We start from the raw sequence: 17,215 nt of genomic DNA on the forward strand, positions 1-17,215 counted from the left end.
GCTTTTCCTTGGTTTCCGCGCGGGTCCTCTTTCCGCCGGTGGATCCTCCGATTTCGCGTTGTCGCTTATGCTTTATGGCCTGCTCCGTGTTGGCCCTTTTATTGGCCATGTGTATGGCTTCCGCGTAAGTAGTCGGGCGGTTATCCCGCAGATCCCGATACAACTGCCCGGATCGTAAAGATTCGATGAAAAAAGTGAGTGCGGTCTGATCTTCGACCCCCTCTATAGACTGAATCTCCTTTTTCCATCGAACCAAGTAGGCTTTCAGGGACTCGCCTTCCTCTTGATGGACATCTCCCAGGTGAGTCAGATCCTTCTGTGGCTTGATGTTGGCCGCAAAATGGCTCTTGAAGCGGTCGGCTAACTCCTCGAAACTGTGAATCGACTTAGGAGGCAGTGCCACTAACCACCTTTGTGCCGAGCCTTTCAACGTGGGCAAGAAGGCGAGACACATCACTGGGTCTCACACTCCCAAGACCTGCATTTTGGCCTGATAGCTAAGCAGATGCTCGCGCGGGTCTCCGGATCCGTCGAAGGTGGCTTGTTCCAGATATTTGAAGTCGCCGGGTATTTTGTAGGACATGATCTCGGAAGAAAATGGCAAAGCGGTGAGCAACGCCTGCCCGGGGGATTTGGTCTTTCCCCCCATTTGTTCTTTCAGATCTCGTACCTCTCGGGCCAATTGGGCCACGTCGCCTTCATTGCGAGTGTGGTTTCCTGTGGATTCCGTACTTTCGCCGACCTCAGATTGGGCCGGTCGGTCATCGTTGCGTGTTACGCGCTCGGTCCGTCGTGTCCGAGTCTTAGTTCTCCTGGTGTGAGCTCTTTCTCGACCGGTTTCCCGGTCTCGTGGCCCTGCTGGCGCGCGGCTGGGCTCTCTTTCTCCTAGTCATTATCGTGCAGGCTGCCGCCCAGCCTTGAATGGACTGATCGTACTGGCTGGCTCTCTGCCCGTCGATTTTCCTATCCGTCTTCCGGCCTCTGGGACGGTTGTTGATGGTGAGGCATCGGCCGAGAAACCGACTGTTCCCTCACTCCTCGACTCGCGTCGGCGAAGGCTCGTCCGATCCCGTGGAGTTGTTCCGGGGTGAGGGGTATCATAGGCGGCTGCCGGTTCACCGGTGCTGTTTCGTTTCCTTGACTTTGAGCATGTCGTTGGTTCAGCTGATCTCTTAGATCTGCCTCTATCCCGTTGTTTCGGTTGTTTGCTTGATCTCGTCCTTCCGACATGTTTATGACGCTTTTTCATTCGACTTCGGGACTCGCCCTGCTCAGAGAGTCACGTAGCTCTTTGTGTCGATCCCCACGGACGGCGCCAGTGTTGGTTTTTGGGTTTTCGGGCCCAAGGAGGTCCAACACAACCTTTGGTTGGTGGATTCACCTTTCAAAAAGTGATCGCAAAGATGAGTAATCGGATGACTAGAAAGTGGGTGTGTCTTCTTCTCTGGGCATGGACTCGCCCTTTACAAGTGTGGAGGGGGCCTTTATATAGCAGGCTCCCTTCCATTCGAATTGAAGTACATTAATCATTGCTTTTAAGGCTATTTACACTATCAGACCGTTCGGTCGCTGTTACCGAGTCGCCCAACGGCTCTGTGGTCTCTTAACGGCCATTTTGACCGAGTCCTCTTGAATGCTGCATTGAGTGTTCCTTCAACGGCTCTTAGACCGACTTGAATGCTTCTCACTGGCCTCTGGGCCGAGGCTCCTTCTTTACTTGGGCTCGGACCAACTCCTGGACTCGGCCCAGGCCCTCGTCGGGCTTCTTCTTTTACTGACCCTTGTCTTCTATCTTGGGCTTTTCCTCTTCCTGGGCTCCTCTCTCGTGGGCCCCTCTTCTTGGGTCGGGGTCCTCACCCCATCAAAAACAATGAACAATGTAGTGAATATAATAAATTAATAAATTTGAAGGTAAGGAATCTTTAAATTGTAGAAAATAAAGATAATATAACTAATAAAATTATATTTCTTTTAATTTTTTTATAATGAATAATTTTTTTAAATAAAGCATTATAGACATCTAATTCTAAATTAATTAAATGCATATGTATTATTTTTTATTGTAGCTACTAATTTATTTAATTAATAAGAGTAATAAAGTGTGGTACATACTTTTCTTCAACAATAATGAAATCAATGATTCTTTTTAATTTTCATTCCTTGTTGAGACAAATTGTTTTGAGAGTTTGTCCATGACAATTGCTGTGAACAGAGGATGATAATAAATAATTCAAAATATATGGTTACAATAGATATTAATATAATGATATAGTAAAAATTAACTTACAAATTTCTTTAGAAGGTTTCATGCATTGATAAAATTTTGATGTGTAAACTTGCTCAATTGGAGCTAGTAGGATGTTAACATTGTCAATTATTTGAAAAATGATCTTACCGTTTTAGTGTCCGTGTGTAATTGTATTTATGATCAACAACTTTGTAGTTAGGTCGCGTAGGTATGACAATGATGTAAGAACAATTTTGTCTGATAAAAAAATAATAGTATAATATTTGTAAAAAGTAATGTACAATTGTACCATTATAAAAAAAAATACAAAAAATATTAATACCATAATGGCCTAAATCATTCCAATAATGCAAAAGCATAATTAAAATATTAAGTTTTGTTCTAAATAATCAGAAGAAGATTAGTTAAACCAAAAAAAAAAAAAAAAAAAAAAAAAACTTAACCTAAATTTTTTTTAAATAAAAAATTCAAGAAAATCAAATGATTTTAAAGTAATTCCTGATTTATAATTTCTGATGCTCAACTTTGAATGCTATGTATTTAGTCGAGCTAATTATTTGACCAAGTTTATGTTAAATATTATATTATATATATATTTTTAATACATTTTAACATATTCATAATATATGTTTATTTAACAATTATGCCAACTATACTTGGGATGAGGTTCGAACCTAAGACCTTATATAAATAAAGAGTATGTTAAGAATAGTAAATAGTAAATGGAATATTCCGTTACTAAAGTTTAAGTTTAAACTAACGGAATTTAGTGTTATTTAAGGGAAGAAAATAATATAATAGAGGGTAAATAAGGAAAATCATTAAAAGATACTAAAATCAAAATAATATGAACCATTCATTTTAAGAAACAATTAGTACCGACATTTTTTTTGTTTCAGTTAAGGGCCTAACATTATTCACTCTTATTAGATTTGTAGATGTAGATGTAGATTACCTTGTTTTGTATTCACAAGCTTTTTTCAAATATTGCAATTCCACAATATTAATAGATCATGATTTGATGATCATTTATTTATATTCATAAATTTCCTTCTACAGTTATTATGTGTTTAACTTTGAAACAAAATTTATATTTTAAAAGTTCACAATTTCAATTTTAAAAGTACACAATTTATACGTCGTTAGGACTATAAGGTGGACCTTAGTCCATTGTATAGAAACTCCATAATGCTTCTGTAGTTTTGATTTCTAATATATATATATATATATATATATATATATATATATATATATATACTAATAAGAGCCCAAAAGAGTTAGGCCTATAATTGGTAAAAAAAAAATGGCTGTCAAATTTTTTAATCAAATGAATGGCTCAGATTGATCAGATTTTAATTTTTCCTTAAAATTTCCTAATTTATCCTTAATGAATATGATTATCCGTTAACTTTTCCATTAAATATCTAGTAAAATTTCCGTTAATTTCTGTTAGTTCACCGTTAACTTACTCATTGATTTCAATAAGAAAGGTCTTAGGTTCGAACCCCATCCCGATCAAAGTTGACATAATTAGTACTCTATTTTACTCTTATTGAATTTAGTACTCTATTTTACTCTTATTAAATTAAATAATAATTTAGTAGCTACAACAAAAAATAATACATAGCATTTTTTTTAATTTAGAATTATGTGTCTACAATGTCTTTATTCAAAAAAAATTTATTCATTATCAATAAATTAAATAAGAGAAATAATTTTATTAGTTATATTGTCTTTTATTTTTTTCCAATAAAAAAATTCTTTACATTCAAATTCATCAATTGATTATATTCGCTACATTGTCCATACAATGTCTTTATTAAAAAAAAATATTCATTATCAACAAATTAATTAAGAGAAATGATTTTATTAGTTATATTGTCTTTATTTTTCTCCAATGTAAAAATTCTTTACATTCAAATTCATCAATTGATTATATTCTCTACATTGTCTATTATCTTTTTTGTGCACTATTTTTTTTAATTAAATATCAAAGTTATAATACAAAATAATGTTATATATTTATTTACCAAGTATTTTATTAATACCATGAAAAAATTTTTAAAATATAATTAATAAACCCAATCATATTAACTACTTAAGGGATTTGTTGACAAACAGAGTATTCAAATCACACAACAAATTGAAGTGAGAACTAACTCGCAATGTCCTTGTTTGACAATCAGCAGTTAGCGGTTAGCGTTAGCGGATTTGACCAGCGAATTATATCAACAGTTGGTAAAAAGATATTTAAAAAAATTAACTGTTTAGATTAACATGTAAAATGACATCATAATAATAATAATAATAATAATAATAATAATAATAATAATAATAATAATAATTGTTTTAAAAGAATTTAAAAATATATATAAATAAGCCAATCATATTAACTACTTGGGGGCTTTATTGACAAAAAGAGTATTCAAATCGCACAATAAATTGAAGTGGGAAACTATTTCACAATGTCCTTGTTTGGCAATTAGCCGTTAGCACTTCAATATTAGTATATATTTAATATTTTAAGCCCTAATTTTTATTTGATCTCCCTTATGTCCCGTATTTGGTTTCAACCATATCTATACAATTATTTTATTGACAGTTATAATCAAACTTAACTATATTATCTTGCATTTGTAAACTTAAAATTACCTATTTAAATACGTAAATTCAACATTCAATTATCTATGCATGAACAATTCCAATATAATCTTATCTTGATATACTTTAAAGTAATTATTAAAAAAAAAACATTGGGCATTATCTCAATCGCGCAATGCACGTAAAAAACTAGTATTTTAATAAAAAAACAAAAAAGTATAAGATACGTAAACATGCAAAAGTCTAGCAAATTGAAAAGGGCAGGCAGCAGGCAGGGGTTGAGGCAATTACAGAAGTCTTTTGCTTTCTTGTTTTCTCTGAAAATTGAATCCACAAAATTAATTAGATAAGTCATATTCAATTCGCTCAACTGATAGTTTGAAGAAATTAAAGGTGAATGGCCTGCAATCTGCAATACGTTTGAACAATCCCCTTAATGGGATGCGCTTATGACTTCTGAATGCCAATTGCCAACCACTCCACAGTCCACACACCGTACCAATCAATACTATCTTCTTAACTTCCCACTCCGACGTTGCTTCTACACTAGCGGTACGGTAAAATGACTTGTGAAATATAATAATGTTAGAGCATCACCATTAAAGCATATTTGGGAAGAATAGTACAATACCTGATGACTTAAAAGAAAGAGTGTAAGAGAGAGAAATTTGAGATCTTCATGCAAGAGTGGAGAGAATAGCAGAAAGTGGGACCTATGTCTTCATTTGCTCCACTCCCGCACGCTGTGCGTGAGGGCCAAAAAAAGGCGCCCAGCGGGCGCACGCACTGCACGCGCCCGCTAGGCGCACCTAACAGTCATTAAAATATTATTATTTTTATTTTAAAATTCAATTTTCCTTTTTTTTTTCTTTTTCTCTCTCACCTCTCATTTGCTCTTTCCTAATCACTCTTACTCCGTATTGATTTGTCAACTTTAATTTTTTGCTAGCTAGCTGTAAAGAGTTGAGCTTAGCTTCCACGTCACTAGTTGGTTGACCAATCCCTATGCCATTGCATTGATATGATGGGCAAATTATATCGTGCACCACGGTGCATAATCGATTATGCACCGTGCATCAAAACGATGTCGTTTTATTTAATGAAAAGAAACGGGATCTTCGCAAAAAATAACTCTGTTCTTCATCTTCATTTTGTATACATTGTAGTTTCAGTTCAACACAACTACAGTTTCATTTCGATATAACTACAGTTTTATTCAATATTTATACACTCAAATATTGAAAATGTTATTTAACTTTATTTTATATACACTATAGTTTCACTAAAACACAACTACATGATCATTTCAATATAATTACAGCTTCATTGTGTACAATATACACTCAAATATGTGAAATCTTATCCAGTTTCATGTTATATATACTGTAGTTTCATTTCACCACAACTACAGTATCATTTTGATATAACTGCAGTTTCATTTGATAATATAAAAATAATACGTGAGACAGTGTCGCTTTAGACGCATTGTAGTGACACTCCGTTATAACTGCAGAAATAGCACCGTTTTGACGCACGGTGCATAATCGATTATGCACTGCGGTCCACGATATAACAACTGGATATGATGCCTATTGGTTTTACGGCTTCACCAGACCCGACTGCCTGCAAAGCAATCATTATTCTATGGATCATGGTCCACACATTTGTGTGATTGTGTGAATCATAAATAAAAAATATATTTTTAAAATATATTAAAAGTACATTATTTGTATACATAAAGTACATTATATGAAAGTACATAATTTTTTTATATATATTATCAAATAATGTACATTCTAACATAAATAATGTACTTTTAGTAAATTAAAAATGTATACTGTATTCATGGTCCACACAGTTATGTGGACCATTGTCGACACAATAGTTTACCCCTGCAAAGGGGTTAGTGAAAGAGTTTCGACACGGTGCCCCAGTGAGGATACTGTAATACCCCACTTTTATTAAACCTTATTAACGAATACTTAACTTAAAAAGGAGTACTAACAAGCATAATAAATCTACTAATCATCATTAAGAGGTGTCACCGCCACAATCACCATACACGGTGATTACACTGGCAAAGAAAGGATCTAAACATCGACAAACTTATTACTTAAAACAAACTTGGGGAATGAAACCCCGGTGTCCAGCACCATCAAAACAACTAGATAAGTCTACAACCAAGTCTCAAAATAAACATAACTGAATAAGAGATTAGACTACAACTAGCACACTAAGCTAATCTAGTCTAACTCGGTCGCTCTCAAGAACTGGGTCCACCTGAAAGGGGTTAACAAACAAACAAGTAGAAAGCAACCCGTTAGCACGAAGCTAAGTATAACGCCACTCAACCCTGTGAAATACTATAGCATATACTTTTTGGAAAACATTTGTTTCACACATTTAGATCAAGTATTCTCAATCACTTAAGCAGCATTCAAACATGCTCAACAGGATTTCTATATGCTTACAACCTAATTATCAAATAGGCATATTTTCTCAATCATTTAACTTAACAACAATCTCATACTTTCCCATACATATCTTATCAAGGTGATATACTCAAATCATGCTCAAACTGATGGTTAATAATGCACTTAAGCTTTAAGAAGCAATATCATGCCAACATATATCTCAACAACAATCTCATATCATCATATATCTCAATAAGCAATATCATGCTATCGTGTAACTCAATAAGCAATCGCATGCTATCATATAATCTCAATAAGCAATCTCATGCTATCATATAACTCAATAAGCAATCTCATGATATCATTTATCTTAATAAGCAATCTCATGCTACCATATAACTCAATAAGCAATCTCATGCTATCATATAACTCACTAAGCAATCTCATGATATCATATAATCTCAATAAGCAATATCATGCTATCATATAACTCAATAGACAATCTCATGCTATCATATAACTCAATAGGCAATCTCATGCTATCATATAATCTCAATAAGCAATCTCATGCTATCATATAACTCACTAAGCAATTGCATGCTATCAAGAACTCAATGAAAGACAATATAATGTCATGCTTTTTATCTTACTTTCATGCAACATGTGCAAATCATTTAATCATGCAAAAGATGAACATGATGTTATAGTATAAGTATAGATAGATATACATATACACTCTTTCTTTGGTAACAAGGAACACTTGTTCAACGGAGGTTTCTTAGAGTCACAATGACTCGCTTTTCTCTTCTTTCTCTAGAGTCACATTGACTCGCTTTCTTTCTTTCTTTAGAGTCACATTGACTCGCTTTCTTTCTTTCTTTAGAGTCACATTGACTAGCTTTCTCTCTTTACTTTTACTCGTGGGCGAGGTAGGAACTTCACCATAATGTGAATAGACCTATCTGGGCTCGGCATCTAGCCGACCTAATACTCATTTCGCCCACAGAACCACTCTCTTGGTTCTTTTCTCAAACTCTGTGGAATCAGGTATCGTACTTGTCAATGTGCACACCCCCTAACCGGGATTCCATGCCCGGCGGGTAGTATCCTACCTAGTAACTCAGGAATATCGACCTCGTTACTTCATATCGGATCACAATGTCCGTTTCTTTCTTTACTTTCTCTTTTCTTCTGAAAGGGCATAGTCCTAACGGGCCTCCAAAACCTCGGATTAGTCACACTAGATACATATAGATATAACTCATGCATTTCATCTCATGCCACAACTTTACTTATGCAAACTTATGCACATAGCTTCTCAACATCTTCTCTTTTCTCACAAATGGGAAATCAAATATCATGCAACTAGATAATGATTTTCCAAAATAGATATAGGTTTTTGAAAGAATACTTAGGCTTACTTGGAGCCACTAATGCACTTTAGTTTATGATATGCTAAACATGCTCTTTAATATAAGAAATATCTCAAATTCTCATTGATTAAAATTCAAGCAAATATTATGCTACTTCATGCTCATCACTTTAATACTTAGCAAAACTTCTTAGCAAACACTTAGCAAGTATTGATCATGCTCTTTGAACACAAAATAGACTACATGCCTTAATACTTCACTTTACTAGACTATTAGATTCATGCTCTGTAAAACCAAACATCCCATATTCTTGGCAAAATTCTCAATAACTCACAATGGATACTTAGACATGCTAATCAAGCAAAATTTGACAAATAATGATCATTCTTCTTAATCCAACAATCAAATAATTGTCATGCTTCTCATACAATTAGCTAAGAGTATATACTTCACATTTTCATTCATTGTAAATATACACATATTACTTCTAGGCATGAATCATCACACTTTCTACTGTAAATTTCTCATTTCTACTCCAAATTCAATGAAATCAAATTCTACTCGTGCGTCGTAACGATCCCGAGTGTCCGAGCCTCAAGGGCCCGCGAGTCTCGGTCCGAAACGACACGTAGCTGAGCCACAAGGGTCCGGCCACTACTCTGTTATTGCTTAGCGGAGCTTGCACGGCGGGGCTTGAGAGGCCCCGCCACTTGGCCTCTGCCAAGCAGCGACCTAGGGCCACGGCTCTTGCTATGAGCCGTGCCCTAGGGTCGTGCCTCCACGGGTCTGGCCAACGGTCCATGCCTAGGACCGTTGGCTAGCTCCGTGACTCCATCTGGTACACACTATCTGTGCACCAGTGAGGTTCTTCTTCAACTACAATGCAATTTCAAGCAATCTAACACTCCCAAATCCTCAACAACACATCATATATCAAAAATAGATCACTTAATAGCTCAAACGCATCAATGATCTAGCATTTCTACACATTCCAACATTTATTTTGACTTCACAAAGTCTATAAAGAGAGGTGGGAGTCCATGAGTTATACCTCTGTTGTTTCCTCTTCTTGTTGAGATTCCTCATTCTTCCCAAGTCAGCTACAACCCCCTTCACTGCCTATATTCCTCAAACAAACCATACAACAAGCCTTAAGAGCTAAGTTCTCAGAGATGGAAGCTAGAAATCAAAGAAGTTAGGAGAAGAATGGATGGATGGTTGAGATGCTTAAACTTACTGTAATTTCTTTGGTTTTTCTTGCAGAGCTTTGAGGTGGAGAAGACAGTGATGTGAATCAAGAGGCAATGGCTGAAAACATTTCATTTTATAGGGCTCTAAACCCTAAGAGAATCAACAATGATTGGTAGAGGGCAAAGTGGTCATTTGGCTTGGCTTCTAAAAATATTAGGCAAAGAGAGGTGGAGTCTAGTGGTTCACCAAGCTTCATGGACTAAGGTCTAGAATCATAGTTTAAAATAATTTTGGGGTCAAAATGCATTTTTCTAAAAATACTTTCTAGACAACCACTTAGTTTAGGTTCCTCAAATTTCTCCCGGTTTCACTCAGATTGACTTTTGGATCAAAAACTTGGTATGCGATGTACCCGAAAATTTAGGATTTTAGATTTAAAATAAGTCCCGGTGTTGAATTTATTTAAAAGTGGCTCAAAATTATTTATTCAAACACCGATTTTATCACAAAATTTTTTTATAGAGTGAAAAATGGCTAATTTGGATTTTCTTAAAATCGAATTTATAAAATTAAATTTTGGATTGTCACATTCTACCCTCCTTAAAAGGAGTTTCGTCCCCGAAACTTAGAATGAACGAACGGGATTACTTAGAATGAAAACTTTCAGAAATGAGATAAGAGTTTCAAGATTTGGCTTAAGAATTTTTTCTTGGAATACTTGAAAATTTAGGAATTCTCTGAGTTCACACTAACACTTCTAAACTTAAAGGATTTACTCAAACTAACAACTTAAATAACAACAAACAACTGAACTTATAAGCTTAACGGTTTACCTTGACCGAAGCCTCCTAAAGCACCACCTGGTGGCATGTAGTTGGGATCCCATCCATAAGGGGTCCATCTTTGCCCATTCTCTCTTCGAGGACTGTAGCTCTTTGGTCGAAGTTGGCAAAATCATAGTTCACTTGAGCACTGAAATTGTCAAATCTCTGATTGACCATTGCGTAGAGCTCCTCATAGGAATGTCTCCCCGACCCTCCTACGTAAACTTCTTGTGGCCTACTCTGAGGCACTGCAACATTTGTCCCTTCGTTTCCTGTGCCCATCTCTTGATCGGTCCCCATGGCATTCCTTTCACCACTTGCTTCGGCTATACTTCCAGCCTCAATACCAACACTTGCCCACTTCTTTTGTGGTATGTTCAGACTAACCACGAGTGCTATCTTATCATCCATAGGCTTCTTAGCAATGTCTGCCAATGTCAGATACTTGTTATCTGTGGTTTGATACATATCATAGTATCTCAAATTTGTTGCAGTAAGGGCCGTCCTTGTGGTTCTCTATATCCTTTCCCCTCTTTCAGGCAGATTCATCTTAATGAAGATCCAACTCAAAATCATACCGTAAGGCAAATGCTTCTTGTTCCTTGTCTTGAAATAAGACATGTGCTTAAGCATCAAAACTGGCAAATTTATATCAATCCCAAACCTGAGAAAGAAATTTATGGTACAGGTCCAACTACCGATCTCATTAAAATTGTTCCTACACGGGAACAGACATTCTTCTATCAATAAAACCAACAACTTCTTCTCGCCATTCAAGGCGGATTTCTCGGGTCTATACTCTTTGGGATACTCCTCCGTACTTCCTGTCATGTACCTCAAATATTCAAGATATGACACTCTCTCATGGGAAATCCATTCATCCCTATCATACATGTCTACTCCCCTCAACGACAAATCAAACCAATTGGACAATTTCTGTGTTGTCAACTCTACTTTAGTACCTCTCACATTAGAGGTAATCATAGTAATTCCCTTCTTGTGTTTGGTGATCAAATTCTCATAGAACTCAATAATTAAATCGGGATAAATTTCTTCTTGAATCCTTAAAAATTTTCTTAGAAATCCTTGAGTTTCTAACAAATGATTAGTTGCCTCAGAAAAGTGTTCAGGGAAATAGGTTTTACCTCCAATAACTAAGTAATTAGGACTTTCGTGGCTAGTTTCCTCTACTTGTTACTTTCCCTTTGCCATTTGCAATCCAAAGCTTCTTGACTTGAACTTGGTTGGATTGGAGTAGATGACCCAAGTAGTATTTTTCTTGTGCTTGGAATAGATTGTAGAATGTAACCTTGAATCTTCTAGGAGCAAAGATGGAGTTTTGAAGGAGTTGGGTTTTTGCTTGGGTTGAGGCAGTGTGCTACGCAGAAGAGAGGAAGGAGGAGAGGGTTTCTAAAATTTTGATTTGGGAAAGATTTCTAAAGAAGACCAAATAATCTCGGTGGGGCTTGGCAGCGGCTCATCACACGCTCCGCCTCCCTGGTCCATGTCAGGCTCTCTTTGGCACGACTTCAGGTCACGGACCATTACGCACCAACTAGTCCCAAACGCACAGGCTAAAAGGGTTCTATCTATCTACAGTATTTCTACACAATTCAAAGGACTAAACTACAATTCTATAGCATTATACAATCCACTAGCTCTATTCTATTACCATCAAGGAGGTACTATGCCTCTACAATGCGCTCTCAAGCTAGCCACAAACTCCCAATCCTGAAAACAAGAAGGTTGAAAACGAAACACAAAACAATAACATTAGCACAAAAATGCTAAGTAAGGCCTACTCCGCCAAGTAAAATAATTACCTTCTAGTTTTGAAAATAGATGTACTTCGTAAATAGATTTTAAGACTTGAACAGACCACACTTTAGAAAACATTTAGTCAAAGGCTTAGAAGAAATATTTTCAAAAGGGTTTTAGAATACTTTAAGTCAACACTTAACCAAATAAGAGTTTTTTCAAAAATAATGGAGAAAGACCCAACAAGTGCACACCAAACCAATGGATTTCTCAAAGTGAGGGTTTGAGACCATTTTTCTCAAAAGTATACACACCAACCTAAAGATAGGATTTTCATAAGATGCAACATTTGAGACACTAGTTGCATCACCAAGTGATAGCAACAACATTATAAACACAACTTTGTAAAATAGTTTTCAAGTCAACACCGTAGATAAGATTTATAGTATATGTATTCCAAAATAGTTCTTTCCCTAAAGGTAAAATAAGCACTAGCCATAATACACTTAACTCAACAATAATTTCATATTACGTAAAGTAGTCATTCTAAAACCTTAAAATTATCTAATATCCTCTATGTTCCGTCTTTATCTGTTCCGCTTTTGTCTGTACAAAAATTCACAAAAGAAAACAATGTTTATTTTGAATTTCATAACAATTGTTTTCTTATGAAGGATTCCACAACCAAAGCCACGCTTCTTAAAGGTCCCACCACAGGCGGTTTGTACAAGCTCCCGGTCACCCGGTCACATGTTGCATTTGTCAGTTCCCGGACTTCTCCCGCAGTTTGGCACAGCCGGCTCGGTCATCTGCATAAACAGGTCCTCCATAAAGTGCTGAAAAATTGCCCGGTCACCACAAATAAAATTGAGTCATTGGAGTCTTGCACAGCCTGTCATCTTGGAAAATCCTCAAGATTCAAATTAGATAGGGTTTCTAATTCCAGTGAAAATGTACTTGATTTACTTTACACTGATATTTGGGGCCCGTCTCCCGTAATGTCTACAAACGGATACCGTTACTTTGTACTGTTTGTGGACGATTTTTCTCGTTTCTGCTGGTTTTATCCATTACGGGTAAAATCGGATATATATAAAATATTCGAGTTGTTTGGTGTGTCGGTAGAGCGCCAATTCTCGCGCTCTATCAAATCTATTCAGTCAGATCTAGGGGGTGAGTACCGTAAGTTGCATAACACATTCTTACAACTTGGTATAAATCATCGCCAGTCATGTGCATACACACATGAACAAAATGGTCGGGTAGAGCGCCGGAATAGACACGTTGTCGAAACCGGCTTAGCTTTACTCGCCGAAGGCAAAGTACCACAACAGTATTGGGACTACGCCTTCGAAACAGCAACATGTCTAATCAATTTCCTTCCGTCATCTGCCATAAATTTTGATACTCCATATATACGTGTCTTCAAAACACCCCCACCATACACTTTCCTGCGAGTCTTCGGGTGTCGGTGTTATCCATATCTGCGCCCATATAACAGGCACAAGATTGAATACCGCTCGGCACCTTGTGTCTTCCTAGGTTACCCACCTTCCTTTAGGGGGTACAGATGCATTGATCTGACGAGTGGAAAGATCTATATCTGTCGTCACATGCGCTTTGACGAAGCTGTCTTTCCTTTTTCAGCAGGCCCGGCTCAACAGGCCATCAGTCAGCCTACTTTGCCTTGGGCAGCCGGTCCTATAATACCGTCTACAGCAACGGTTACTGCCCCGGCACCAGCTCAGTGTCCTACTGAACCTGAGCCCGTACCTCTAGCCAGTGAACCACCTCGGTTGGCCATCACTCATACAGCACCGGCAAGGACCAGGAAACGCCGTGCTCAAACCCAAACCCGGGATCATGTCATGCGCCTTCGGCATATGACTAAGGGCACAGCCGAGACTTTTCAAGCTCTCACCGCCATTGCTGATCCTTCCTGTTATTCCCAAGCTGTGGGACATCCACATTGGCGCGAGGCTATGGATCAGGAATTTAATGCTTTATTACACAATAACACTTGGCGGTTGGTAGCCCCAGAATCTCACATGAACATTATTGGGTGTAAATGGGTATTCCGCACCAAGCGCAAAGCTGATGGGACTATAGAGCGTTACAAAGCGCGTCTGGTAGCCAAAGGGTTTAACCAGGTAGCTGGTGAAGACTTCTTTGACACCTTCAGTCCCGTGGTCAAGCTGACCACGGTGCGGATGTTATTTGCCCTAGCTGTGTCCAATGGCTGGACTCTACGCCAGTTGGACGTTCATAATGCCTTTTTAAATGGGCATCTGGCTGAGACTGTCTACATGAAGCAGCCACCAGGCTACGAAGATCCGACTAACCCGGGACACGTCTGTCACCTACAGCGTTCCCTATATGGCTTGAAACAAGCACCTCGGGCTTGGTTCAAGAGATTGCATGACTTCTTGCTGTCTGCAGGGTTTAGCTCGTCGAAAACGGATGTCTCTTTATTTTACTATACTGCTGCTAATGCTCGGATATTTCTGCTCGTATATGTTGACGACATAATTATGATGGGGAATGATGCTGATTTAGTTACCACTTTATTGGGTCGTTTGGCCACTACGTTCAAAATACGGGATCTTGGAAGCCCACGCTTCTTTTTAGGCATCGAGACGGCTCCTGTTGATAATGGTCTCCTTCTTTCGCAACGCCGTTATATGACTGATCTCCTAGGGCGGTCTGGGACGACTGACTGTAAGCCACTCACGACTCCGGCCGCTATCACAAAATCAGTTATACAGCCATATGAGTTACACGACAACCCGACTCAATATCGTCGCATAGTTGGTGCTCTACAGTATTTAACTATAACACGGCCTGATCTTGCTTATGCGGTTAATCGTTTATGCCAGTTTATGCACGCACCGACTACGGAACACTGGGGTCTTGCAAAATGGGTCCTACGTTATATCAAGGGTACGCTTGACTATGGGCTGCGACTATCTGCTTCACCCTCTACTAGTATTCATGCATATTCGGATTCGGACTAGGCCGGTTGCCCTGTTGATCGTAAGAGTACGAGTGGTTTCGCAGTCTATCTTGGGACTAATCTGATGTCCTGGCTCTCCAAGAAGCAGCGCACAGTTGCACGGTCATCCACTGAGGCCGAGTATAAAGCTCTCGCTGATGTTTCCGCTGAAGTGACCTGGGTTATGTCTCTGCTACGGGAGTTAGGGTTACATTCTGGCCAGCCAGCCACGCTGTGGTGTGATAATCTTGGAGCAACTTATTTGTGCGCCAATCCAGTTTTTCATGCGCGGACAAAACATGTGGAAATCGACTACCACTTTGTTCGTGACAAGGTTGCTTCTGGGGAGTTTCTGGTCAACTACGTTTCTACGGCTGATCAGCTAGCCGACATCTTCACTAAACCGCTGCCATCACCTCGCTTCGCTGCTCTACGGGACAAGCTCAATGTTGTTCCACATCCTTGTGCTTGAGGGGGTGTGTTAGTATTATTATTATAATTATGATTATTTGTTATGTTTTTAATATATGATTGTAATAGTTCTGACTTAGTATTCCCTGGATGTTAGGAGTAGTTACAGTTTGAGTAGTGATATACTTTGTATCTCTCTTTCTATCGGAACTGAATGAAATTATTCCTCTAATCATTCTGTAGTAAAGTATAGATAAGTATGGAGGAATATACAACTCATCTTTTCTCACAGTCATTCTCAAAATATAATATAGATATGGAGGAACTCCTACCATCATATAGCTTTACTCATCAAATAGTAATCTCAAAGTATAGAATTTCTTAGAAGTTGTTCCCATAAATATACATATAGATAATCATAGGTATAGAGGAGTTCAAATCACATGTCTCAAAACATTTTTCCAAGTAGCATATATATGAGGAATTTCAAATCACACTAGTGGGGTAGGAACATCATCTTAGTGAAGTCCTTAGTGAACAGTAACTCTCTACTGAACACACCTCAACCCCCCACTTTCCCAATATACATAAGTCTGGAGGAACACATGTCACTAGTAGGGCAGGGAAATCAGCTCAATGAAGCCCTTAGTGAAAGCAACCCTCTATTGAAGACACCACAAAACCCCCCACTTTACCAAGGTGGAAACATGACCACTACCTTAAGTGTGCACACCCTTAACTAAGATTGCAAGCCCAACAGGTAGTAAACTAGCCCTAGTAACTCAGAATGTTCTCTACCAGGTTACCCCACATATAACGTATCCATGATGTTTTCTACCTGATACACCTCTAAAATAGGGCCTTAGCCCACAATTCACATATCTCCCTCAAATAATACATTTTTTATAATCATTTCTTTCAAAATAATAATAGTCCTTCAAAATAGGTTTTCATTAGAATTACTCATTGTCCCGAGGCTATTCAAAATACAGTTCTCAAAATAACATAGGGTATATACATATAACCCATCAATATCCATGTTTTCCAAAATAGAGTTTGTTTACAAAGTAGTATTTATCCTCCCAATAGAATATACATTTCAAAAATGATATTTACCCTCTAAGTAATGTGTGTGTACCAAATAGTTATAAAAAAATGATTTTAGCAGGCTCGTCTCAATTAGATTTTGGATAGTAAAATCGTGGCTCATAAAATAATCTATTTAAATTTAGAAGCAAAATAATTAGATTTGAAAGTATTTCTGTCAAAATATTTAGGATAATAAAATAAATTATATTTTTGAGAATATCTTTATTAAAATAAGATGGTTTAAAATAGCGAGGTGTCACACTACCCCAAGCCAGGCGGCTGCTCGACCATGCGGTTGTGAGCGACTGTGTTTG

This window comes from Ipomoea nil, unplaced genomic scaffold, assembly GCF_001879475.1.
Source record: "Ipomoea nil cultivar Tokyo-kokei standard unplaced genomic scaffold, Asagao_1.1 scaffold0876, whole genome shotgun sequence".
Taxonomy (NCBI): domain Eukaryota; kingdom Viridiplantae; phylum Streptophyta; class Magnoliopsida; order Solanales; family Convolvulaceae; genus Ipomoea; species Ipomoea nil.